Consider the following 25,396-nt stretch of genomic DNA (forward strand, 5'->3'; position numbering starts at 1 on the left):
ATTAATCTAACAACAAAAGCGCTCATTGTGAGAGCATACCAGTGCCAGGCTGCCTGCTCCATCTGACAACGAGATTAAACACCAGGGCTCTGTGAGCTCGGCTGTGTGCCTTGCCTGACACCACCATGCGGTGCAGCTACTGGGCCAAAGACTCCTGTGCAGTCACCTCGGGCTACAGAACTGGCACGACTCTCATATCCTTCCTACAGAGATCATCTCTGTGTGTTTCCCAGTCTCTGAAGCACCACACAATGTTTTGAGCATCTCTTCAGTGTGACATGCAGAGCTGTATTGCTATTATACTATACACTGACATTGGATGTAACATGGTGATGGAACCATCACAATCCTTACTACCAAAGAGCCACAAGAAATTCTGTCCCCTGTCACTGAGAGGCTGAAATGAGGCATATATAGTAAATACAATACAGACATGCATATAGGTAGATTCTTTTAGTTAATATAACTCTTCAAAAATTTTGGGCTCAAACCACACCATCAGATCTATGGGCTGGATTCCACTCCCGCTGACTTTCTGATGAACAAGGATCAAACCATGCTCCAATTCAGGGATATAAGTTCCAGATTAAAGCTTTTCAATCCTACTCCACATCTTTAGTGTGTTAATACAGCAGTTTGACAACTTGCTTTGAACTTTAAAAATGTAGGGATCAGAACAATGCTCACCTGAATTAAAGTTCATTATTAACTAAAAATTAAAGCTATTAATGCCACAAGGTTGTTTTCTGCTTGATGAATCATAATGCATGTACATGTGTGTGTGCAAGCATGCATTTACACATGTGTATGCATCCAAATATTTGAGTAAAACTGTGAGAGAACTTCTTGCTGTTAAGGCTAGCTTGCCTCTGATGTATTGTTGTACTTCTTTTTCTGCAGCATTCCTGCCATCATGGAAAAAAATGTTATAGTTAGCTGCCACTACAAACTCAGCACAAACATTTATTTTTGGTGGGTTTATTTTCTCAGTTAAAAAAAAATGGTTAAAAGCAAATAACTTGGTTCCTAGAACATAAGCCTTATCGGATCTTTAAGAGTTGTACAGATAATGAAAGTTATGGCCTTCAACATGAAGATAATGGCCCTTGACATTGCCTTAAATCAATGTATTAGCTATCAAACTACTTCCACCGATTTTTCTTTAAAAAAAAAAATTGTTTTCCATATTAAAAAATGGCCCACAGCATGGATTTTAGGTCAACTACAAGTACAACTACATTTGAATCTTTACCCATCATAATAAAATGTAAGATGTTGGTTTGGACTTTTCTGGAGATGGCACATTTCAATTTCACCTTTTTCCCCATCAGCTCCTTCTCTTTCATTGGCTTCTCAAGCCCATTATCACCCTCTCTCCTATACTGGTTTAGATTTAGTGAGTGATCTGCGTAAGTTTTTTGCTGGCAAGGGAACATGCAAACACCAAAGAAAAGCCGTCAATATTTGCTGCAACTTAGATAACAGATATGAAGAGAGGAAAGAGATATATGCCCTTCAGAAAGGAGAAAAGGTTTACAAGCTTAGAAAGCAAAGTTCAGAGATTGATCTAATGGAAGGGAAAAAAAAAAAAAAAAGAAAAAAAAAGTGGAAATTTGACAGGAATTGTCTCATTTCTTCCTTTAGTTTCCTTGGTATTTCTGAAATGTTTTGTAAGTACAACTCTGTTTTCAGATAACAGCCCAACTCAAACTCAGATCCCTCAAAACTAAGGAGACAGAATCAGACAGAATTAGACTAAATTTTCTGCCACCAAAACATTGATCATCTGCCAGTAATAAAAGGTAGTTAGCAGCCCCTGACTACTGTAAGCATTTGTAGCCAGCAACTTCACCCTGACTTCATTTGCCTGGCCTGAAAGAACCTGGGTTGTTTTCACACCTACCACCTTATGACTGTTTTGAATGTATTCGTAATACTTTCTCAGGGATAAAAGGCCAGTGTTAGGAAAAAAAAAGTCAGCCGAACTTCAGATTTTTTCAGTTTCTTTCTGCTTGTCACATAGCAAAATAGAGGGCACCAATTTGTAAAACTGATCTTCCTCTGCTTTCCCCATAATTTTTTAATGCTTCCTTCTACTCTGCATATATCTTCTCATGTTTCAGAGAAATAATAATAAAAATCTATGTTCTAGCAAATGGCCACCTTACAGAAAGGTGCAATATGCAGACAAGTTTTCTGTATCACAAACATTAGTAACCAAATGTTGTTAGCTAGACATTCTAAACATCTGAACTAAGGAGGGCTGGAGTGAGCTTGTCCCTAGGCACCTATTCCAACAAAAGTTTATATATGACATTCCACAGCGTTTTTAATTTCAAGGATTTTTTTGCCTTTTTGAAAAAAAAATCCAAAAACCACCTTGGGCTGCACCGTAACTTAGGCTTTTACAAATAATACTTTTAAAATTAGTTTGGGCTCTGAATGGTCTGGGTTTTTTTTCCTTTTATTCCTCTGATTTATGTGCATGGTTTTGTTCAGCTGCAAGGTGGAGAGGGGCACATGGACTTTTTTAAGATTTGAAAGTGTTTAGGGAATGCCTGATCTTGTATTGACCATCATTTAATTAGCAATGATCTAGATGAACACTTCTTGTTCCAACAAAGAATAGGGCATTAATACAGTTAGAAATACAGTCAGTCTCTAGCTATGAACACACAGGCCTCAGTGACTTCCAGGAAAATAAAAGCAATGTCTATACAAAAGAATAGGGAAAGGGAAAAGGAAAGGCTATTTCAACTTCTTATTCTGACACATAACAGTTCCCAGCTGTGGGAACTGTTCAGGACATTGATAGAGGGGCAGGATCATGCCTATGGAGACGACTACAGTTCAGCAGAAGTATGACTGAGCTTGAGCCCTGACAACTGATTCACCATGGCCCTGCTGCTTGGTGTACTCATCTACACTGCGAAGCATGCACCATCTTACTCAGCCATACTTTACACCCACATTGCATGCATGTTAAATACTGCTGCAGAGTGCGTGGCAGTAGGGAACTGGGTGACATAACTTCACAGCATTTCAGATCCCATAAAGTGGGAATACCACAGGAAGAAAAGGTCTCACGCTATTTTGTCTCTGTAAGTGATTGCTGCAGGGACTATAAGGGAAATAGAAAGGACACTGAAAACTATGAGGTATTAGGTGTGATTAGGCTTCAAGCACAAACTGAATGCACAAGCTCTTCTTAATACACTAAAGCCCTGAAGGATTCTAAATTGCATCAAGGAGGAAGATGGTGACGCTAAGTCTTCATCTAATTGGTGGCTGCTCTGGAAGAATGAAGGACAGAATAAAGAAAAGGGCAAAAAAAAACAGAGCATAAAATCAGGAATGTTCCTATATTATCATATCCAATAAGAGTCTTTACTAATTTACAATAAATGCTTCCAGTTTAGACTATAACTACAATCAAGACCAAGTTAATATGCTGGCCCTCAGACTGAGTAACAGCGTGACTAACACTTGTAGCACAGCCTGGATACAAGTTCTGTTGAAATGGTGATGTGGTAAAGAGGACAGGGTACGAGGTTACAGTTTTTATTAGGATATATGCTGCGTCTAAACACACCTGGTTTGTCTGTAACTGGGGGCAGCGAGGCCCTGTTTACTTTAACCTTGCTGTGAAGTTGAAAACCACCTTGCAGGTGGACAGTTCCTCTCGGCTGGTGAACGTAGGTAACATCACACAAGTTAAGATAGAAATGATACCAAAAATCCTGTTCACTGGTATTCTGCTCCTCTCCCAGTCCACACACGCAAATTGGAACTAACCTGGAAGATCCGTGTAGTTTCTGATTTGATCTCCTCTCTCTTTGTAGGTCTCTGTCCTCAGTTCAGGTCCTCACTGCATAGCAAGGGCCCACCTTCAGATGAGTTAATACAACTATTTTGACTGTAGAGATGGTCTTCTGGAGAAAAAAAAATGCAAATAAATAGTTCATTTTAGCTTTCTATCAATGTAAAGGGCCTCTCCAAAGTTTCATGACTTTCAAAAGAAATTAAAGAAGAAATATATACAGGGGTTCCTGTATGGTCTCTGTTAACTTCAGTGCAAGACTGGTCTTACAGTGTTTTGGTTAAATTACTTTGTCTTGAACCAGAATGATTTGAAGCACATGCTTGACACTAAACAAGAGAAAATACAGGTAGTAGGTACTATTTGGGTATGTAAAGACAAGAAAACTCTTAAAGGCTTCTTCGTTGCAGCACTCAACAGTGGTCTTAATACACTCTAAAATCCAACCCAGCATGAGTATCTCCCATGTGCCATTATATCTTCAACTCTAATTGCATCTGAGTTATAGACAAATCAATGCTTGATTACTTTACACATTAACTTTGAGTATAGGGATCATAAGAGATCACTGGCAGAGAAAAAGAAACAAATTTGTTTGCACAGACTGTGATCAACATACACAAAGATGGTTCTTGGCTTCTTTTGTATCAGCTGCTCTAGACAGATGACTTCCAGGATTTAGGAGGAAATCTGTTATGAATTATTTAGTTTTATCATTCAGCTAATTTTTTTTTTTTTTTTTTTTTTTTTTTTTTTTTTTTGAAAACCAAACGATTGTGCTTCAGGACATTCCACAAATGCTGCTGTACTGTCGTCTTAGGAAATACCATTAAAGCGACCTTTTCCTTGTTTGCTTCCCATGGTATCTAACTAAGCTGTTTTAAGAGAAACATCATTAAAATTGTCAGTTCCTCCATGAGTGCCTTAAGAATATTCATAGAAACTGTAGTCTTTTGGGGATAACAGAAACACAGGGCCTTGTTTGCCCTTCATTAACCCCATTTTCCACTGAAGTAACAATATTAACTTTCACAGAGGTCTATCAACACTGGGAAAATCCAAGCCTTTTTTTTTTCCCTTTGTAGGAATTTGATACTAGTAAAAGATACCACATTAGAAACATTAGAGAGTGAAGTCCTCCACCCAGCCTCAAACTACATATAGCACAAGAAGCAATTCTACTGCTCCCCTCAAAGCCTTTCACCACAATTTCTGATTTTTGTCCTGGCATAACTTACTTTAAGAGGATGTGGGACAATGCATTCCAAATAGTACTTGGCTCAAAATAGTGAGTGCCAGCTGTGATCACAGTTCTTGAGCTGTGTTGACTCAGTCATGAGAAAAGAACAGATTAAGGTATTGCAGAGCACAGAACAGTTGAGGTTGGAAGAGACCTCTGGCAATCATCTGCTCCAAACCCACTGCTCAAAAGAGCGTCAGCTGAAGACGGTTGCGTGTAGCCTGATCCAGTCAGGTTCTGAGTGTCTCTATGCACGGAGTTTCCACCTCTCTGAGCAACCTTTTCCAGTACTTGTTCGAGCCCACATTTAAAAAGTTTTTCTTATGTTTAAATGGAATTTCCTGTATTTCAGTTTGTGCCCATAATGTCTTGTCCTGCCACTGAGCACCACTGCAAAACATCTGGCTCCATTCTCTTTACTCCCCCCACCATCAGTTATTTATACATATTTATACATATTGATAATATCCTTTCACACCTTCTGCAGAATAGACAGTCCAAGGTCTCTCAGTCCCTCCTCATACGTCAGATGTACCATAGAATCATAGAATGCCAGGTTGGAAGAGACCTCAAGGATGATTTGATCCAGCCTTTCTTGGCAAAAGCACAGTCTAGAAAGGTGGCCCAGTACACTGTCCAGCTGAATCTTAAAAGTGTCCAATGTTGGTGAATCCACCACTTTCCTAGGGAGATTATTCCGATGGCTGATTGTTCTCATCATGAAAAATTTTCCTCTTGTGTACAGTTATAATCTCCCCAGGAGTAACTTGTACCCTTTACTCCTCACCTTTTCCATCTGACTCATGGTAAAAAGGGAGTCTCCATCTTCTTTGTAGCCACACTTTAAATACTGGAACATGGTGATGACATCTCCCTGTCAGCCAGTTCCCCACCCACTGCAAAGACCACTTGAATGGACTGTAACGCATCAGTTTCTGTAGAAGGAGGCTATGGGAAACTGTATTGAAAACCTTGGAGAAATCCATGTAGACAATGTCTACAACTCATCCCATGTTAATGGTGCAGGTTACTCTTTCATGGACAAAGTAACTCTTTAATCATTTTTGTGGCCTTTTGTTGCACTCTCTCCAATACATACATCTCTCCCTTGCTCTAGTGAACCACAGAACTGGACACAGCAGCCCAGATGTGTCCCACCAATGCTGAACCTGACTTGCTGGCAATACTTTTCCTAATATAGCCCAGAGGCTTTTGGCCTTCTTTGCCATGAGGGTACATTTCAGACTCCTGTTCAACTTGTTGCCTACCAGGACTCCCAGTCCTTTTTTGAAAAGCTGCTTTCCAGCTGGTAGGTCCTAGCCTGTACTGGTGCATAACATTATTCCTCCCCAGGAACAGGACTTGGCATTTCTCTTTGTTGAATTTTATGAGGTTCCTATTGAGGTGACTCCACATAGCAGTACAGTTATCTGGTCTATAAATTATTCTTCCTAGTTTTATGTTGTCTGCAAACTTGCTGAGGGTGCACTCGGTCCCAACATCCATGCCATTAATGAAGATGTTAAACAGATTTGGATCCCAGTACTGACTCTGGGATACACCATTCATGTGCCTGCAACTGGTCTGTTTGCTGCTGACCACAACCTTTTGATCCCAGCAACTCAGCCAGTTACTAAGCCATGTTACTGCTTGCTTATCTAGCCATCACTTCATCGGTTTGTCAAAGAGGATATTATGTGAAAGTGTAAAAAGCCTTACTAAAATTAAAATAAACAACATCTACAGAGCCAACCATCTCATCATAAAAGGCTATCAGGATGCTCACACATGATTTCTCCTGATACATCTGTGCTGACTACTCCTAGTCATCTTCTTGTCCTTCATACGTTTGGAAATGGTTTCTGGGGTTGGTTGCTCCATCACCTTCCCAGGGATTTGAGATGAAGCTATCCACCCTGTAGTGCTCCAGATCCTCTTTCTTGTCCCCCTTGAAGATAAAAATGAAAGTTGATTCTTTCCTGTCCTCAGGAACCTCCTTCAGTGGCCATGACCTTTCAAAGCTAATCAAGAGTAGCTTCACAATGACATCAGACAGCTCCCTCAGCATTTGTGCATGTATCCCATCACGTTCCAGGGACTTAATTGTTTATTTGTCTAGTTTCTTTAAATATTCCCTAACCCAGTCCTCATCCATAAAGGTTAAGTCTTCCTTGCTACATACTTTGCTGCTGGTCTCAGAGACCTAGGATTTCTGAAGGTGAGTACTTCAAGACAAGACCACAATGAAGAAGACTTGAGTAGAATCATAGAATCATCTAGGTTAGAAAAGACCTTTAAGATCATCAAGTCTCTGAGTATTCCCCACTAATCCTGACTCACAAGCTCTCAGCTGGCTCATTGTCCATCCCTATGATGAGGTAGTCTCAAGCAGATGTTATCATCCACTGGATGACGTTCACTTCACAGCAACATCAGGCTCCTTCTCTGCTGCAGTTTGTCCTTCCTGTGCTTTCCAGGGAACACTTGAAAATTCAAAGATAGCCCATTCTGGGAGGCCTCACGTCCATTCAAAGCAACACCACAGTTCAGGGTCAACTTAAATCAGTTTCCCTGCAAAACACAGTTCCTTCCCAGTTTGCTGGTGTTAATATTTCTATCCCAGTGTCCAATCTTGCTGCCTGGTACTCTTCACCACACTGAAATGTTAGACCACATTTTAAGACTTGGAGCTTTACTTTCCTAGAAAGAAGCTTCAACTAAAGTTTTCCATCTCATTTATGTAGAGAAAACCTCCCATGGCCCTGGTTACCCTAAGGCTGTCTGCTAAAGGTTATCTCCATTTATTCCCTTTGTTACCACTTAATGATTTAGTCCGTCCTTATATTCCCTAAGGAGCTATCATTAGTCATGCAATTCACATAGCATTACATTTTCTCATCCCTACGACACTTGCAATTTTCACAGTTTTTCGCCCTAATCAACTGAAACTCAACTTGAACTGATGACCATACCTTTGTTTAGCCACGTGTGGTAACTCTAAGCTTCCTTAGCAAGCAGGCCTGCTTATTTCTATAGCACTGCTTTTGATATGGAGCACTCGCTGTTTGATTCTGCATTCATGTCTGCATATGTCAGTGCTGCAGCATCTCACTCTGCAATGAAGTGATCCTCGTACATTTTTCAAAAGCCTTCGGTGCACATTTTAGCCATGTCATTGTGTTGTCACATAACTAACCCTGTCCTGACTAGTGACAGGGTTTCCACAATAGCTTATGTCTTCTAAAAAAGGGAAAAGCAAGGCAAAATTTAATAAATACATAAAATAACGGAGTAAATGGGCAGAAATAAAAAAAAAACTTTGATGATACCAAGTAAGCATTTGGCTTTTTTAGTGGGAGGAGCTGAGTCATTCACTCATGGCTTAATCACTTATGAAAAATGTGGTCATCTGAAATACACAGAAATAAAAACTTTATAGCACCCTACATCTGTGTTCATTCATTCAATCAGTCTGTCTCACAGGTCTATAAAACCCATTCCTCACTTTAACAGAGAGAATCAAAACACTGTTCACATTTTCAGCAGTACAGCCACTGCTATTTCCAGTAATTAATCTGTATAGTTGGAATAACACACCTATATATATATATAAGTATATATATATAAACATATATATATGTATTTTTTTTAGCCACTCAATCCATAATGAGACATTTCATTTGAGACTGAAACTCTGTAGAAGCAGGTTAGATTTAATGCAAGGAAGAGGGAGCCCGATGTCAAGATTCTCTGTCAACTTCTCCTCTTAAGTCTTTGATGTTGCTGAAAAAATTGCTTGGGGCTGATTTTTCAAAAGGGCAGGAAGAGTTTACCTTGGGAAAGTGTGTTACTATTTGTCTGTCCTCAGCTGAATTGTGTAGTTAATTTGAGAAGTTATGATTCTAGAAGTGACACTGAGAGGGAAAACTGCAGTAAAATGGAGCAGTGAAGGTATTGCTTTGCACAATACCTTTTATCAACAGCACATGAATTCGTGTTGACTGTACTCCCCAAAACCTAGTCCCTGGACTTGCCATTTTGCAGCCTGGTTTTTTCTCTTGCCTAATTTCCCAGTGAGTCAAACGGGCCCAATAATGAATGCTTTGCATAGGCCTAGATGTTTAGACAGGAACATACACTACCTGTGTACATAGTAGTACTCTTGTATTATATTTTCTGTGTTTCTTTGGATTGTCTTTTCTTTCTTATTAAAACTGACTTCTATTTGTTTGTTCCTGAAGTCAGAATACTCTGTTGCTCCCAGCACTGTAACTGCCACAGCATCCTGTCTTCCTGATGGCAGAGGGAGAAGATACTGGTACTGCTCAGGTCAGTTCAGGTTAGGCAATAGCTACAGCAAGGTTTGCTCATAAAAGAAATGAAATAACACCTCTGATCTGATTGGAGAGGTCACTCCCTGAAATGCCTAAATCTCACATATACCAGGAGTTTTGGAGGCCTGGCATCTGAGTCTTGCATGAAAGCAGCACATGATAGAAAAACCAGTGACAGTGGATAACCTTTAGAACAAGAGTGTCAAACTCATTTTCACCAAGGCCACATCAGCCTCAGTTTCCTTCAAAGGGCCAAATGTAATTTTAGGACTGTATAAATGTAACTATTCCTGCTGAGCTGGCTGATGTGACCCCTGTTGAAAATCAGTTTGACACCCTTGCTAGAAGTTTCCAACTTTAACAATGTGCAAAAATTTGCAAGATAAGCCTATGTCACAAAACTTGTCTTTTGGAATTAGGAAAAAAAAAAAAAAAAAAAAAAAAAGAAACAGTTCAGAGAAAAGCTGTTGCTATGGACTTGATCTTCTGTCCTCATTAAACCTAGTTTTTTTCTCAAGGGCTGCCTCTTTGACTAGTCTTCATTAACTTTGATATTTTTTCACATACAAGAGCAGTCATAAGAATATAAAAACCTTAAATTAAGAATGTTGGGGGATTTTACCATGTCTATTTCACCACTTAGATTGCATGTGATTTTTTGTTTGTTTTGTTTTGGTTTTGTGTGTGTGGTTTTTGTTTGCTTGTTTGTGTTTGGTTTTGTTTTTGTAATTTTCTGTAGGAGAGCAAATGCAATGAAAATTTTCACAATTCTACCTCATGTGTTTAATACCTTTCACAGGCTTCTATCCAGCCCATCCTTCAAGTTGTGTCTGATAAATGAAAGCTCAAAGCTGGAAAAATGCATGAAGAGCATTCCCATTACTTCTGCTTCTCTTCAAAGAAACAAGTTACAGTCCTAACCCCAAGTTACCAGGAAGTGGAAAAACCCTGGCACCAAGTCCCCATGTTCCTAGTACACCATGTAAGAGCACTAAGATGTAACATCTGACAAGAAGCAACAGGCATGTTTCTGTGTAGTCCTCACTCATCTCAAAAAAAGTTCCTGCTTCAGCTGACATTAGGGCAGTGAACCCCTGGGGCTTCAAGCAGCATTGCCTGGCACATTATCCATATGCAGTCCTAAGTGGTTTTCTCAAAAGAGCTGGTGGAGATGGAGCAGGGGAAGAGAGGTTTAATGCCAAATTTCTTTACTTGATGCAAATATCAACCCCCTTGAGTCATAATTTGACATTCCTCAGCAAAGACACACTCCGCTTTTGAAATATTTACCTTTCCTTAATTTTTTATAACCTTAACAAAATTTAGGAGGAATGTGAATAGTTTTGTTTTGTTTTTTTTTTTTTTGTCTTCCTATGACGGCAGAGATTTATTTATAGCCAGGAACTGCAGGACAGTTCTCACGTGGCTCCTGGAAATTAAAACAGCATGTAGGGTTTTGTTTTGTTTTGCTTTTATGCCTTTGCCGCTACAATCTCTCCCTACGTTCCCTAACCCCTTGTTATTGTAACCAGAGCCACATTTTGCATTGCTACAATTGCAGGGTTATGTAAATTCCAAAGGCTTGAAAGGAAAGGGGCTGCAGATTCTGCTCCAGGCTGTAGGGAAGTTGACACGAACAGTTATGCCCAACATCTAGAGAGAGGCAAAGGGATTCATAAATTGTCAACAGACAGGAAACCTAAGTCTCAACCTCAGCATCAACCTCAAGTTTTCTAAACCTCTTAGTTTCTAAACCTCTTGGTTTCATTTAAATTGATTTGCCTCTCGTTTTTAGTGTTGTGCTTTGCTACGGCCAGGAAAATTTCCTTTGGCCACTTCTGCAAATCTTCATACGTCCTCTCTCACTTTTCACCAGTGTCTACCGGTTTACCCAGAGAGTGAACAACAGAAAGCTCTACAGGTACAGACACAAGAAACTGCATTTTTACAGTGATCATGAACCTGTACGCATTGAAAAGCATTAATTTAGTAGTGAAGACTTTTATATTAAAAAGCAAAGTACACCAAAAGAGAACAATCATACTCACAGAAGACAGCAAGAGAACAAGGAGTATACATCTGATCCCTTGCAAGAAATCTTTACAGCAAGTAGGGGTGGGAAGAAGTGTGATACATGTTGCATATCTGTGTGCCTCTGAGTAACCAACTTGTAATGCTGACACTAGCTGTGCATTTCTTGTGTGGGCATGGGCAAGCCAATTCATGTTTCCAACTCCGTACTCTCTAAAAGAGGTATAATAATGCCTGACTCAGAGTCAATGTTAGAAGGCTCTGCATAAGCTCATCTTAGTCCCCAGTGTTTAGACAACTCAGCTAAATGAGAAAAATGTTTAGCCCACTTCTCCAGCCTTTCTTCTATTTCAGCTCTAAATCACCGTGAGTCAAATCATGCCTTAGACCTCAGACAAAAACATAGATTACATTATTCTGAAGTATGTGGAGTTTTTGCACAGCATGGTGCACCCTGATCACTGGAGTGTGCTAATGAGAGCTCAGGCAAATGACTGTTTTTTTGAAAAGGTGCAGCCAGAATTCCCTAGCTGATTCAGCTGACACTATAAGGAAGGATGAGGTCGTGGCACTACTCCAGCATGCTGCTTTCCACAGCTGTTCGATTTTCAAGGCAACCTTAAACTTACTGAAGTGGATATGAAAAAGCAGGGCTTGCTGCATTGGTCACCCACCTCTTTGGCACAAAGCCAACCGTGGTAAGTTGTCAGGAAAGAAAACCAAGAAGCACTGCTTCGCACTCTGCAAGCAGGTAGGTCAGTGCCAAGCCAACATAGAAGAGGCATTCCAAACAATTCCCAAGATGTGGTATTTTAAAAACAATGGAAGAGATTACTTCAGTAGTGGACAATAGTTCCTACTCAGTTGGTAGTTACAGTCGCTGCATAGGTGGCAATAGCTGTTATTATTATGAAAGTGCAGTTGTCTAAGTCATATTAAGAAATACAAGATGCATTGCTCATGGTGCAGCTACACAGGTTCTCTGCATATCTCAGAGATTTCTACCAGTTTTTCATATAAGTTTATTCCTGGATCCAGGAACTGCTCCGTGGAGCTCTGATTCTGACTCTCACAGTGACCTTGGGCAAGAGACTGAATGTTTTCACACCCACAACTCCCTTTGAAGTCAACTGGTGATTTGGATGGTCAACATTTCTGGAAAAAAAAAAAAAAAAAAAAAAAAAAAAAGCCCTACAGGTCAAAGCCAATGTCTGCTATAACTAGTGTGTTTTGGGTCTTTGGGTCACAGCACAAATTGTATAAATTTTGAATACAAAAACTGAAAAACCCACACCTAACCCAAATTTATAAATTTGGTCCTGTAATTGGCTCACTGTAACACAACTCTCAGACACAGAGTGGTGGCATGCAAGGGGCTATCTATATTAACACTTTTTGGAAGAGGACAGTTTATTAAGGTCTGTGGGGAGTCAGAAACAAATGACTGGTTTTGTGAAAAATTGCTGCCAGAACTAGGTCTCAAGCAGCTACAAACAAAGAGAAACCAGAAATCAAAGGCAGCTATATTAGGCTGTGTCCGGTTCGTAATGCACCTAATGATAAGTTTCTGAGAATGATACATTTTACTGAATCAGGTAAAGTATTGACCAAAATCATTATTCTGTAAGTTATGCTTCCTAATAGTCTAAACTCTTGAATCTTTTCCTAAGGGAGGACTAGTTTGGTGCTAAATGCACTGTGGAACACAGGCAAGAAACTCTGATAACCTAGAACATCAAATTCTTCAAATTTCTGTCTTGAACCCAAATCAAAATTGACTCATGCCTCTAAAGGATAAACACTGCTTCATATCTTGCCAAAGTATTAAGCAAGGTGGAAGTTGCTTGGCTTTTGGAACTTGTGAAGTTTGCAGCCTATAATTATTAGCCAAACCAGCAGCATAGCTCCCATCTATAATTCACTCATTTCCCTGAGTTAACAAAACCCTTCTTTACCTTCCATGCCTGCATATCTAGTAGATACTACATGGCTCAGCACAATTAGCAAAGCAGGCAGGGTAAGGGGCCACTTAGTCAGCTCTGACACATTTTAGAGCAGAGGACCTCCAACAGCTGACACAGTTCAAGCAAGACAAAAAAATCATAAAATACTACTAAACATAAGCACACAGACTTTTTGATACATCAGACAGGCCCCATGAAACAGAAATATAATAAAATATTCCTACTGATACCAAATGGCAATAAGAAAATGAAAGCCTTGTGTTGGCCCAGTGGTTCAGTGTGGTGAGGTATAGTTAGGCCCATATTAGATTCTTATGACTACCATGTTCCTCTGCTTCATAAAGAAAGGAAGGCGAAAAGAAAGAACAACTGTAATGATATGGATAGTAGTACATAGGAAAAAAAAAAAAAAAAAGGCAAAGCAAACCAGACAAACACCCCTAAATAGAATAGGATAGGATAGGATAGGATAGGATAGGATAGGATAGGATAGGATAGGATAGGATAGGATAGGATAGGATAGGATAGAATAGAATAGAATAGAATAGAATAGAATAGAATAGAATAGAATAGAATAGAATAGAATAGAATAGAATAGAATAGAATAGAATAGAATAGAATCATTCAGTTAGAAGGGACCTCCAATGATCACCTAGTCCAATGGCCTGAATGTTTTAGTACTGTCTAATGATGCAACTCAGGTGAGTTGCAAAAGGCAGCCTCATGTTGTCCTCTCTCCCTGCTGCAATTAGCTACACCCAAAAAGGTCTGGAGGGAAAATGACATCTGACACAGCTATGGTAGAAATGACCTAAACTAAGAGGTGGCAGCTCTGAGGGTGTGGGAAAGTCTGCAAACAAATCACTGGGTGTGTCAGATATGCAGATGCCAATATAATGCAATGATTAGTATGTCTCTGCTCAGTGAATATGTAAAAGTCAGCCCTGGTGTTTTAAAAACCATCCACAATGACCTCTGAACAAACTCAAGTCTGGGTGCATTTGCCTAGGAGCAGTACAACATTCACTGTGACCTCATGGTTTCATGGGACATTCAGAACATAACTGAAGTCCAGAGATACTAAACAAATCTAGCAAGGCACCTTATTCTACATAGAGAATTTTTAGACTGCTTTCAAGTATCACGGAACTGGGAAAATAGCTTTTGTGACACCCATGAGTGAATTTCTCAGGGAGTTTCCCTGTGGGTACAGAGCCCATTATTCCCCACCCTATTAGCATCACAAGATGCAGTGTGTATGATCCACAACAAATGGCAACATCAGGCCCTAGAAACAAGCCTCCAAAATGCTGGTAAGGACTTCACCTTTAAAAGTCCAAACACAACAAATATAGGAACGTAGAGAGCTCACGGACTTAGGGTCACACAGTCTAAATGGGAAACCTAGAAAATAAAGTTTACAAATCCATGCAGCCTGGATTGTTCTATTACAGCAAACAAATAAACAGGTAGGTAGGTTGGTAGGTAACTATGTAGATAGATAGATAGATAGATAGATAGATAGATAGACAGACAGATAGATAGATAGATAGATAGATAGATAGATAGATAGATAGCACACTGGAAAGCACATCCCCTGAGTCATGCAAACAGTTAATGGCAGTTAAAGGCAGTGGCCAGCCAGCAGAAACAAGCCCAAGATTAACAATGGGAGAAAGTCTAACAGATGTCAAAGAGTATTTCCCATTTCTCTGGAGGCGTTGCTCCCCAGTCTGGCACCAAACGGGACAGCTCCCTCTCGCTTCTTTGTGAATTAAGTTTACTCCTGAAAGAGCTAAAGAATCCCAAGAGACCATGACTAATAAGTGCTCAAAGAAAAAATGAAGGTTGCCTATCTCTCCCCATCACTGTGTAAGCACTTAGTATTGAGTACCCAGAATTGAATACAGCTTTCCTAGTGTTGTTTCATCATAGCTCGGAGACATATTTCCTCAGCAGGCTATTTGGATCAAAGACATAAGGCAACATCCCTGAAAGAAAAGACAAGGCAAAACACAGAGGGGACTTTTTCGCCATCTGCTTCCATTTTAACTTGCTGCACTCCCACATGTCACCAGAGCCTGTAGGGTGGTCAGTTAGATTCTGTGTCATGTGCATTCATGGGAGTACAGGACTACGAGGTCATCACGTTCTGTTTCCTACAATCACAGACAATTGCATGACAGACACGGAGTCTAGTAGACTCCACAGCACATTTATTCCAATACGGTCACACAAGAACATGAGACTTTTCAAGTGACCAGTGGGAAGCAGATAAGTTTTCCAGTGTGAAGGGAGGCAGCCATTTTCAGTCTTAGTTCAAAGCAGCTGACAATGACAAATGAGGTATTTCATTGAACAGAGATATAAGATCATCTCCTGACTTCAGATATCTGATTCTAGATATCATAAATTAGTTCACTCTTATTTGAATATTCATGCCCAGTGGATACAAATATGTACAGCTACAGATAATACTTTTATGTCAAAGTGAGTAAAACCAAAATATTTATATGTATGTAATCTGAATTGTATATTAATATCTTTTGCAAAAATTGAGGCTGGTAATTGAAAAAAATCATCCTCAAGACTGTTGATGTGTAATTCTTACACTGCTTTTTATTAAAAAGTACAGCAACACCATATGAAAATATTAATATATTATGTTAGGTCAACTCTAGCATGTATTTACAGGAAGTATTTTCTTGGATAAGGCTCCCATTTCACAGTAGCTTAGCTACACTTACAGATGCATAAATCAGAAAGAGTATGGGCATCTGAAGATGTCCTGATAGATGTGAACATACCAAACATCCCCACTGTAAGTAAGCAGGGGATGAGGCAGTGAGGAGCTGCTTGCTAAATTTTGCCTCTGTTTAAACATAAAATGTGTCAAGAAGGGCACAGTAGGACATTTATAACTTAACACATGTTCCCCAGCAGGTACATGAAGTTATTCTAGATAAGCCCAAACACAGCTGGAAAACAACTCATGGGTCCCCCAAGGAAAATTTCATATAGTCAGAAAATGCATCTGTTTTTCTCCCTATAACTTAGTGACTGTGAGTGCCGAAGACTTTGTAACATTCACACAGACTGCCTGAGTCCTGCTGAAGATGAAAGGCTAAGGTCAAGCTTTGTACTTCTGTCATTGGCAACACATTTCAGGGCCTCTACAACAGAGCCAGAGAGATTCACGCATTGGGATGCCTGACCCACAGGGCAGTAGAAGTATGAAACAAGCAATGAGGGCAAGTTCATATCTCAGTAGGGCACAGTTGGAAGACAGTTCATATTGGCAGGGCCCTCGCACGGTTATTACTCTATCCCTGCATAACAGTGCAGGAGGATGCTGACAGATCAGAGCATCTGTCTCTCTGTGCATTCAGCTGTTAGAAACACTTTAATTGGTTCCTGCTGCATACATGGCTGCAAAAGTGGCAAAGACTAAAGTCCCCTCATGTTTGGTCAAGATCCTGCTTTCTTTCATCTGTTGTGCAGATGCTGATGGGGTCGCCTGCCTGGAGGGGGTCAGGATTCTGCCAAATGGATTTAAGCAGGGTACTCATAGTCCAGACATCCCAGCTTAATGGTCAGTGACTCAGTGAGAAAACAAAGACTGTCTGAACCAGTGGATGGCCTCATTCCTGATAACCTTTGTAAGGAAGAATGATGCCTTGGTGTCCTGGTTTCAGCTAGGATAGAGTTAATTTTCTTCCTAGTAGTTAGTATAGTGCTGCGTTTTGGATTTAGTATGAGAATAATGTTGATAATACACCTATGTTTTAGTTGTTGCTAAGCAGTCAAGGACTTTTCAGCTTCTCATACTGGCCTGCCAGTGAGAAGGAGGGGAGTGCACAAAAGGTTGGGAGAAGACACAGCCAAGACAGCTGACCCCAACTGACCAAGGGGATATTCCACACCATATGACATCATGGTCACTATACAAAGCTGGAGGAAGAAGAAGAAAGGAGGAATGTTTAGAGTGATGGCATTTGTTTTTCCAAGTAACCATTACATGTGGTGGAGCCCGGCTTTCCTGGAGATGGCTGAACACCTGCCTGCTGATGGGAAGTGGTGAATTAATCCCTTGTTTTGCTTTGTTTGTGCACATGGCTTTTGGTTTACCTATTAAATTGCCTTTATCTCAACCCATGAATTTTCTGACTTTTATCGTTCCAATTCTCACCCCCATCCAGTGGAGGGCAACGGGGACAGTGAGCGAGTAGCTGAATGGTGCTTAGTTGCTGGGTGGGGTTAAACCACAAGATCTGAAAAACCCTCTCTGCAAATGTATACTGTTCAACCTAACAAATAAAACCATTCCACCTAGTCGGGGCAGACCTCTTGCAGTCATTAGCAGCAGTACCTAGATTTCATATTCTCAGTGTAGACAAAAACCTAAATGAAGAGTGAGGAATAGGAAGAAAAACTGGGGATTGTAGCATGAGGCTCTGGGAAGAGAGGTGAGGGAGGAAGGGAAAAAGAAAGAAAGGTGAGAAGTACCTACTCTGTAGAAGGATGGTATATTTGCGTTCTGGGAGAAGTATGAGTTTGGTAAATATATGGCTTGTTTGCCAGGCAGGAATCTAAATGATAAAGATAATGATAAAGATAATGATAAATGATAAATGATAAAGATAAATCTAATGATAAAGATGTTGTTATTTCAGTTTAATTGCTATAGCTTTGTTAAACTAACATTTCAGAGGACATAAAGACAGCTGAAAGAAAATGGGTCTCTAATCTGCCTGTAGTGAGAGTATTTATACTATAGTATAGACTCCAATCAGGTTTCAGGCATCTGAGAAAGGTGTACCTCAATTTCCCAAAATGATAAATCCATTAATATTTGTAAAGTGCTTGGAAATTTTCCAAAGGAAAGTGCTGAATGCAAAGAATAAATTGCTAGTTTTATATTCCTATATATATGCAACTTATCCTCACATATTTGTATTGTGTAGGATTGCGGACAAGAAAAAATCCTCATAATTAATTCCTACTGGTTAAATAGGACCAGTCCATTGAGATTGTCCCAGCTCCATCAGAAACAATCTGGCTAATGAGTATACAATACCCACAGCATTCTGGGTTTGATCTTAAACCAGTGGAAAGTACAGAACATATTGTATTGTAGGGTGATGATTTACTGACTATATGTTTTCAGAGGAACTAAGTGCTGTAATATTCTTGGGGAATAAAATAGAGGGAAATAATGTTACACTTCTACAAGAGTCCAGGAAAATTCTACGCACAGATCAGCAGAGACAAGGATGCTTATACAGGTCCACAGTAGTTTCATTGCTTCTTGAAAAAGTTGTTCCCTTTGACCTGACAAGGAGAGAAGCAGAACTGGCAGGCTGACGCAGAACAACGTGGAATTCCCACGTATTTCTTCACAGCCTTCTGGAGATTTGAAAGAAAACAGATGACAGTGCAGGACCAAGAGCATGCAAAGAGATTAATGATTTTTCAAGACCAGCCTGAAACACCTAAAAATAGCCTTCGTAGTTTTTTAAGCACTGAACTTTCCTGGAAAATGGAAGCACAGAAAATATTTGTTATTTATGAAAATACTAGCCATAATCTTACTATTGATGAGAAAGCCTGTTCGAAATGTTCAAATTTAGAGAAAAATTTAAATCAAAAGAAAATGCAAAACAGTTATAAAAATAACTGAAGGGTGGTTAGCAAATGAAATTCTCTCTGCAAAAAATTGTCTCTTTTTGGAATACACTTTGAATTGGGGAACAAGGAGAGATGCTGGTCACTTTTTTTCACTTACAAGATGACACAGACACTGGTAGAAATGAAGGTATAGTTTATTTATGTGTAGTCTTGACACTTAAAGGACTCTCAAATGTGAATAAGTTTCTGGACGTTTGTGATGTGTCTGGTCAGATTTCTCAGTCCACATCTTACAGATATGACTGCTTCTCCCTTGTAGAATAGCGAAAACATCAGAGGATCTTCACAGTGTTTTCTCTCTTAAAGACCACAAGAATATAAAAATTAGTTCATAAAGTCAAATCAGAAATCCATGTAAACCAGTACCCTAACTCGAAGCAATGGTCAGCCACAGATGGTTAGGGAAAGCATATAGAAATAGCATATCTAGTCTGATCCTGTCCTTGCTCAATCCTTTTAGTCGTTTAGGATTTGGAGATGAGAGTACGGCCAGATGACCATGTTTTATAGCTACCAGTGGACCCATCCTCCAAGATTTTTCATCTCTTCCCACAGGTTTATCTTGAGAGAAGGGAATCTTGCCATGTGATAGCAAACCCTTGAAATGTATCCTTGCATGCCGTCCTCACAATGAAGTTCAACCTGGATTGTGCTCCTTGGCAGAAAAGTTCCTTCCCCCTTTTGCATGTCTGTTTGTTTGTGTACTTAATTTATGAAAATGTCCTGGCAACAGATCTTCAGATTTGATCTTAAAAAGTTAAATTGGACCTGACCACTTTCTTCAAGGATGAACAGGGTACTGTGTAAATTTCCACCTCTTAAAGCTTCATGGCTCATTAATTCAATTGTTTAAGCAGCTAAAAACATTGCCTCTTTGAAGAGCAAACACAATACAAAGCCTCCCAAATCAGGCTTGTTCACTGCCTTGAATAATAAAAGCCATAACAGTAAAAATGAGTCTTTGTTTACGCCTCCTCAAAAATGTAATATACCAAGGAGATAGAAGGGAGTTGTTAGGTCTCACAAATCAGCTTTGTCCTCAATTCAAGGAAGAGCTGGGTTGGCACATGCCTTGCCTGAATTTAAGTCATCCTGGGACACAGTGAAGAGAAAAATACACTTCAACAAAAACAAATGAGAACTTCAAAGCCCATGAGCAGAAATATCAACTTCAGTGATTATTACTTTGAAGTCAGCAAAACTGGGAAATGAGCAAGCACTTGTCATTCAGGGAGGGAGCCCATTCCTCTCTTGATGCCAAAGTTTTTCTTAATTCCTCAAGGTGACCTCTATTTCCATTTACACAGTCTAAACACATCCTTCTGATCTCCAGCTCCCACTCCTTGAATTGCAGAAAGCCTTGTGATATCCTCCCTTTCTTATCTATTTCTTTCTTTCCACCTTAAATCTCTCTAATTCCTAGCTCCAGAGAAACGTTATCACTGGTATAAGTCTGCAATACTCTCAGAACAACTCTCCTATTAAATCAAAAACCCATGAGCTTCTCCTAGTCAGTTTTGCTGTTCCATGTTGTCCCAAGTCTAGAAAACTCCTACTACTAGGAGGCATAATCTGATACCATAGAGGTCACCAAAGAAGCCAAAATCTTAGGTGTTGAAATACCATATGGAACACAAATTGAAAAAATAAATCTAACATAGAACATGAACTTTGAGCAACATACAAACCGGACAGAAAGCCTAAGGGAAGGAAAAGCCTGTTTGACCATCATCAGATACAACTTTAACACAAAGCACTAAGAAAGCTTGAGGCTGCATTACCTATAGTGCTGTTCAACATGTGGTGTGTTCATGGGCACATGACTATGTGGTTCTCAGAAAATCAAAGTAGCACACATCTTGGATGAGTCAAGAAAAACTGAATGTGAGTTCAGGACTGACACACTAAAGCTCAAGGAAGCTTCCCGCAGTATGAGACATATTCCTCTGTGACTTCTACTGTTGTAAAACAGCAACAACTCCACTAACCCTCCAAGAGTTACACTACTTTAAAAAGTAGTATGTAAGAAGAATCAAATCCACCGTGTAGATTTGCCCAAGTCAGTTGGCCAGCATTCCAAAAGCAGCTTATAATTTTGGCTGTCTCAATTTTTGAGTGTCTTGGTGCCTTAACGAGACACTAAAAATAAAGAGCCAAAATTACAGGTTACTTTGCACAACTTGGGCCTCAGTTTCTCTGCACCAAATTCTGATGCTACTTGAACTTACTTGTATTTGAAGCCTGGAATAAGTTTCTTGAACAATACAGCAACTTTCACTAGTACAGATGAGAGCAGACTTGCACTGTCTTTGCCTCAGGTTACTCATTACCAGTCTGAAGACACTGGGCCAAATCCTCAGCTAGAATGCATTTGTCATAGCTACACTGAGGCCCCCATACTTATTTGCACTGGCTGAGAATCCAACCAAATAAATCCCATTTAACTAATTTACATAACGTTATGAAAGATAATACCTACACAGAGTTTGGAAGATAACAAATCCTCAGCCTGATAACGACTCAGAGTACTGCCAAACAGAAGTCACTCCACTGTTAAATGGAATTGCAGAAAAATGAGAAATTAATCAGATATACTGCATGTTAGTATACATACTGACTCCTACTACTACCAGTTTTCTGTAAATGCCACAGTTCAATTGAGTTTGATATTAGGGAACACAACTGGTAAAATGGAAAAGCCACAAGAGACATCACTGTCAATCATCAACACAACAAAAACACAGAAAAATAAATGTAAACTCTTTCATCCAAAGAAAGTCAGAGCAGTCAACTTTCTTTTAATTTAGGAACACGCTGTGCTTGCCTAGGGGCTGCAGGGGCAGGGAAGACAGAGGAGGTCAGATCTCCATAGGATTGACCCAGGTTTGAAAATTCACAGCAATTAAAGTGCTGAAAGCCAAACCTCCCACACATCCTTCCCCTAAGTGTCAGGAAATGGTGTCCCCTGATTGCTCAATCGCTAGGTCAGATGGCTGGCCTGGAGGGACTAGATGGGTTTCTGGGATTCCGTTGGACCTCAGGGGAATTTTATGTTAGCTAAGGCAGATGGAGCAAACCCAAGCTATCTGGGAGATGCTTTCAAGATGCTGTTCAACTCTTGCCGTGCCTCCCCGCCAACAAAATACAGTCAGTGCATGCTATGTCTGGATTTGGTAAGGAAAAATTTTGCGACTGATTTCAAGATGAACAGAATGATCTCCATTACACATAAGGAGCACAACTAACATAAACAACAGCGATAGCAACAGACAAGTGACACAATGTGGTAAGGCCACGAGAATATCCAAAGAATTTGCTTACTCAGCTCTGTAAAACCATGAGACTGCACTTCACAACACATAATATAGACTTTTAAAACCTCAGGGTTGTACTGTGACTGTCATAAACTCCAACAGGGAATAGCTTTGTGTTTTACAAAGCAAAACTGAAAAGACGTCTTTCCTGTCCATATTGTGTTTCTCTTGCTTCCAGGGTCAGCATCTACCAGTAGAAGAAATGGCAATTTCCTGGCTGGTATAACCTCATGCAAATTCAAGGATGCTGAATGATGTCCCACGCATTCTCATGAGACACTAGACATGTCTCCTACCGGCTCAGTATGTCCTTTCCCCTTCCTCCTCCCACCCTTCCATTCAGTGTGCAGTTTTCCCTCTGAACCACAACAAACAGCCCACAAAGAACTTCCAGACTTGCAGACCCCTGCAGGTAGTGTCACTCACTAGTGGGATGCTGAGCTGAAGGACAGAGAGAGGAATTGTGAGACAGACAGGAAGCAGTCAGCTTAAAACACCCCAAATCTGGAACTATCTCCTCCTCAGTTCCTCTTCTCACCTTCTCAGCTTTCAGCAGGTCTGTATATATTAGTTCTGTATTGCCCAATGCATGTCAGACAGGTTAACTGTTGAACCAGGTAAAAATAACTGTGGCTGTCAGGCACTTTTGTTGGCTGTGACAGCTCTCAAGCTTTTATTGGGGCGTATAGGTGTCTAACAATTTACTATATTTCTTAAAGATTTTTTTTTTTCTTTCACATTGCCAGTCAATGTGATTAGGGTGTTGCTAAGAAAATAAAGCAGCTTATTGGAAAAGGAGCTGCTAGGCTACTGGAAACAAAATCTAGCAAGAAATAAATAGGAAAAGGATCCTGGTATGTCCTGGTAAGGCAACCCAGATTCCAAACTGATTCCTTCCAAGTCAGGGGACTTCACTTAAAAGTACATCCCTGCAGGATCTGGCTCTGAGAACACATGCCTCTTTACACATACAGTTGCTTTTTCTCCAGCTCAGCCTAGCTTGCTTTACATGGTATGGCATGGCATGGCATCCTTTAGTGGGGATTAAACCTTGAACATCTGCCCAGTGCATTAGCCAGTACAGTGGTTACATCAATCTGCAGTTGCTTTCAGCACAAACTGCGCTTGCTCAGTTGCATTTTGCAGGGGAGATCTCTGCAAAACTCCCTCCTCCCAGTTCTCACCTTTCCTACCTTACTTCCTTTTCCCTGCCCCAGCAACCCATTCTGCTGCCCTCAAGAGGAAAAGTATTTGCAGATTTATTCCATTACCAAAACAGCTCAGCCCAGGGAGTGCTGACTCGCATCAGCCTCTCTTGTGACTGCTTGTTGGCTGAAGCCAATTCCTAGCGGCACAGTGCACTATATTGTGTAATTTGCATAGCTCTTGCTTCTTAGCCCAGCTTTGTGTTTATGTTCAAGGGCGTCATGTCTCCTTCCAGCAACTGCACAGACCAAGCACCCTCTCTCTAGCAAAGAGTTTTCTAAAGTTACAAATGCTAGCTATGTCAGCTTCACACAGGAGGCATCAAACTCTTCCACCCGCATGGGGCAGTGTTTCTGTCATGGGTCTCATTCAGGAAGATGCCAGCGAAGAGGGCAGTTGCCTCCATAGCTGTCTGCAGAACTGCTCCCATCTCTGCTCTGGGAATGAAGAAGGGACATCCAGATGTGAGATGGGGGAGATGAGGTTAATTGCATGAATGCAGCACTGAATTTTAATTTTAAATAAATACAACTCGGTACACCACAGAAAATGCCACCTTCTTATGCAGTACGCTCGGGAATCTGTGGACCGTTGAGGTAAAATAGATAAATAAATATATAAAAGGTATTAAGAATCACTACTTTCCTTAGGACTTGTACCATATCTCTGTAGCAGTCCCTCTGCAAGTTTTTCACAGGGAGATTCTATTTGTAGTAGCTGCCTCTTTCATGTATGACCCTGTTATAGTTAGTTTTTGGATGTGAGATATGTCTCTTTCCTCTACAGAAGCAGTGGGTTATTTGGCAAGCTCTTAGTATCAAGCTAGTACAGGCTCAAGGTGCTAAATTTCTTAGATTTAGTGAGCGACACACCATATTCATGTCAGGATCTGTTATTGTCAGCAGCCTGGCAAACAGAGTGGGACAGCACTTCATTATCAGGGAGCCAGGAAATTGCCTGTTGTCCTCATAAGGAAAGAAGAACATGCGTTCTGCACAACATGACAACAGATTAAAGAGTTAAAAAAGAAATCCTGCATTGTGAAGTTGCCTAAGGAACCTGGATTTTGCCTAGGGCTTATTTGGGATTTTGCTGTCCTGCTACCAGAACATTGAAGGAGCTGAATTTCAGTTAATTTTGTAGTCTTCCTAAGATTTGTCCTTCCCTTTCTCTCCCTCCTTCAAACTCCCTCATACCCTGTGACCCCCATCCACATATAGAAGAGTGCAAAAAAAGCCTGAACTATTAGCCTCTCTGCATTGCTTTAGGAGAAGCAATCAAGCTAAACCTGAATCCTGTGTGCTGCCAAGCTGGCTTCAGGATATTTCAGAGGATTTAAAAAAAAAAAAAAAAAAAAGAAAGAAAGGGAAGAAAAAAAAAAAAAAGAGGAAAGGAAAGAAAGACAAGCGATACTTGCAGGGATTTGTTCTTGAAAACAAGCAAAAACATGAGAAGATTTGCTCCAGCAGCTGCACTTACACTGTAGTGCCCGTGTCTCTGCGCAGTTCCTCCCTGTTCTGCAGTCCTGTAATCCACATAGAGAAATGCCTGTGCTGCTCCTCTCACTGAATGTGCTCTTGTAGTGAGACTGGAACTGCTGCTGTTTTCACTTTCAGACCAGCCTCTCTCTCCAAATCCTCTGACGTCAGACAGCCTCTAAGAGCTATTTATGGAATGAACAATATAAAAGTTTCTCTAGGTAGAGCCCAGACTGCAGTTCTTTGGGATTTGTAATTTTTACACTTTTGGACAGAAAACCCCTCCAAGGGGGGGCAGGGAGGAAATAGTGGGTAACTACA

At 40.3% G+C, this 25,396-nt stretch overlaps 1 protein-coding gene across 1 annotated transcript in view; it reads right to left on the reverse strand.

Moving 5' to 3' along the window:
- DAAM2 (dishevelled associated activator of morphogenesis 2) overlaps positions 1 to 25,185 on the reverse strand; it is a 202,508-nt gene extending 177,323 nt beyond the window's left edge. Inside the window, exons 1-2 of the mRNA XM_082047969.1 lie at positions 25,077 to 25,185; positions 3,796 to 3,932 (exon numbers count right to left, since the gene is read on the reverse strand). The gene's annotated coding sequence lies outside the window, so the exon portion shown is untranslated. The remainder of the gene's footprint in view (positions 1 to 3,795; positions 3,933 to 25,076) is intronic.
- Between the last annotated feature and the right edge of the window lie 211 nt (positions 25,186 to 25,396).

Source organism: Streptopelia decaocto, assembly GCF_964273445.1.
Source record: "Streptopelia decaocto genome assembly, chromosome: 3".
NCBI lineage: Eukaryota > Metazoa > Chordata > Aves > Columbiformes > Columbidae > Streptopelia > Streptopelia decaocto.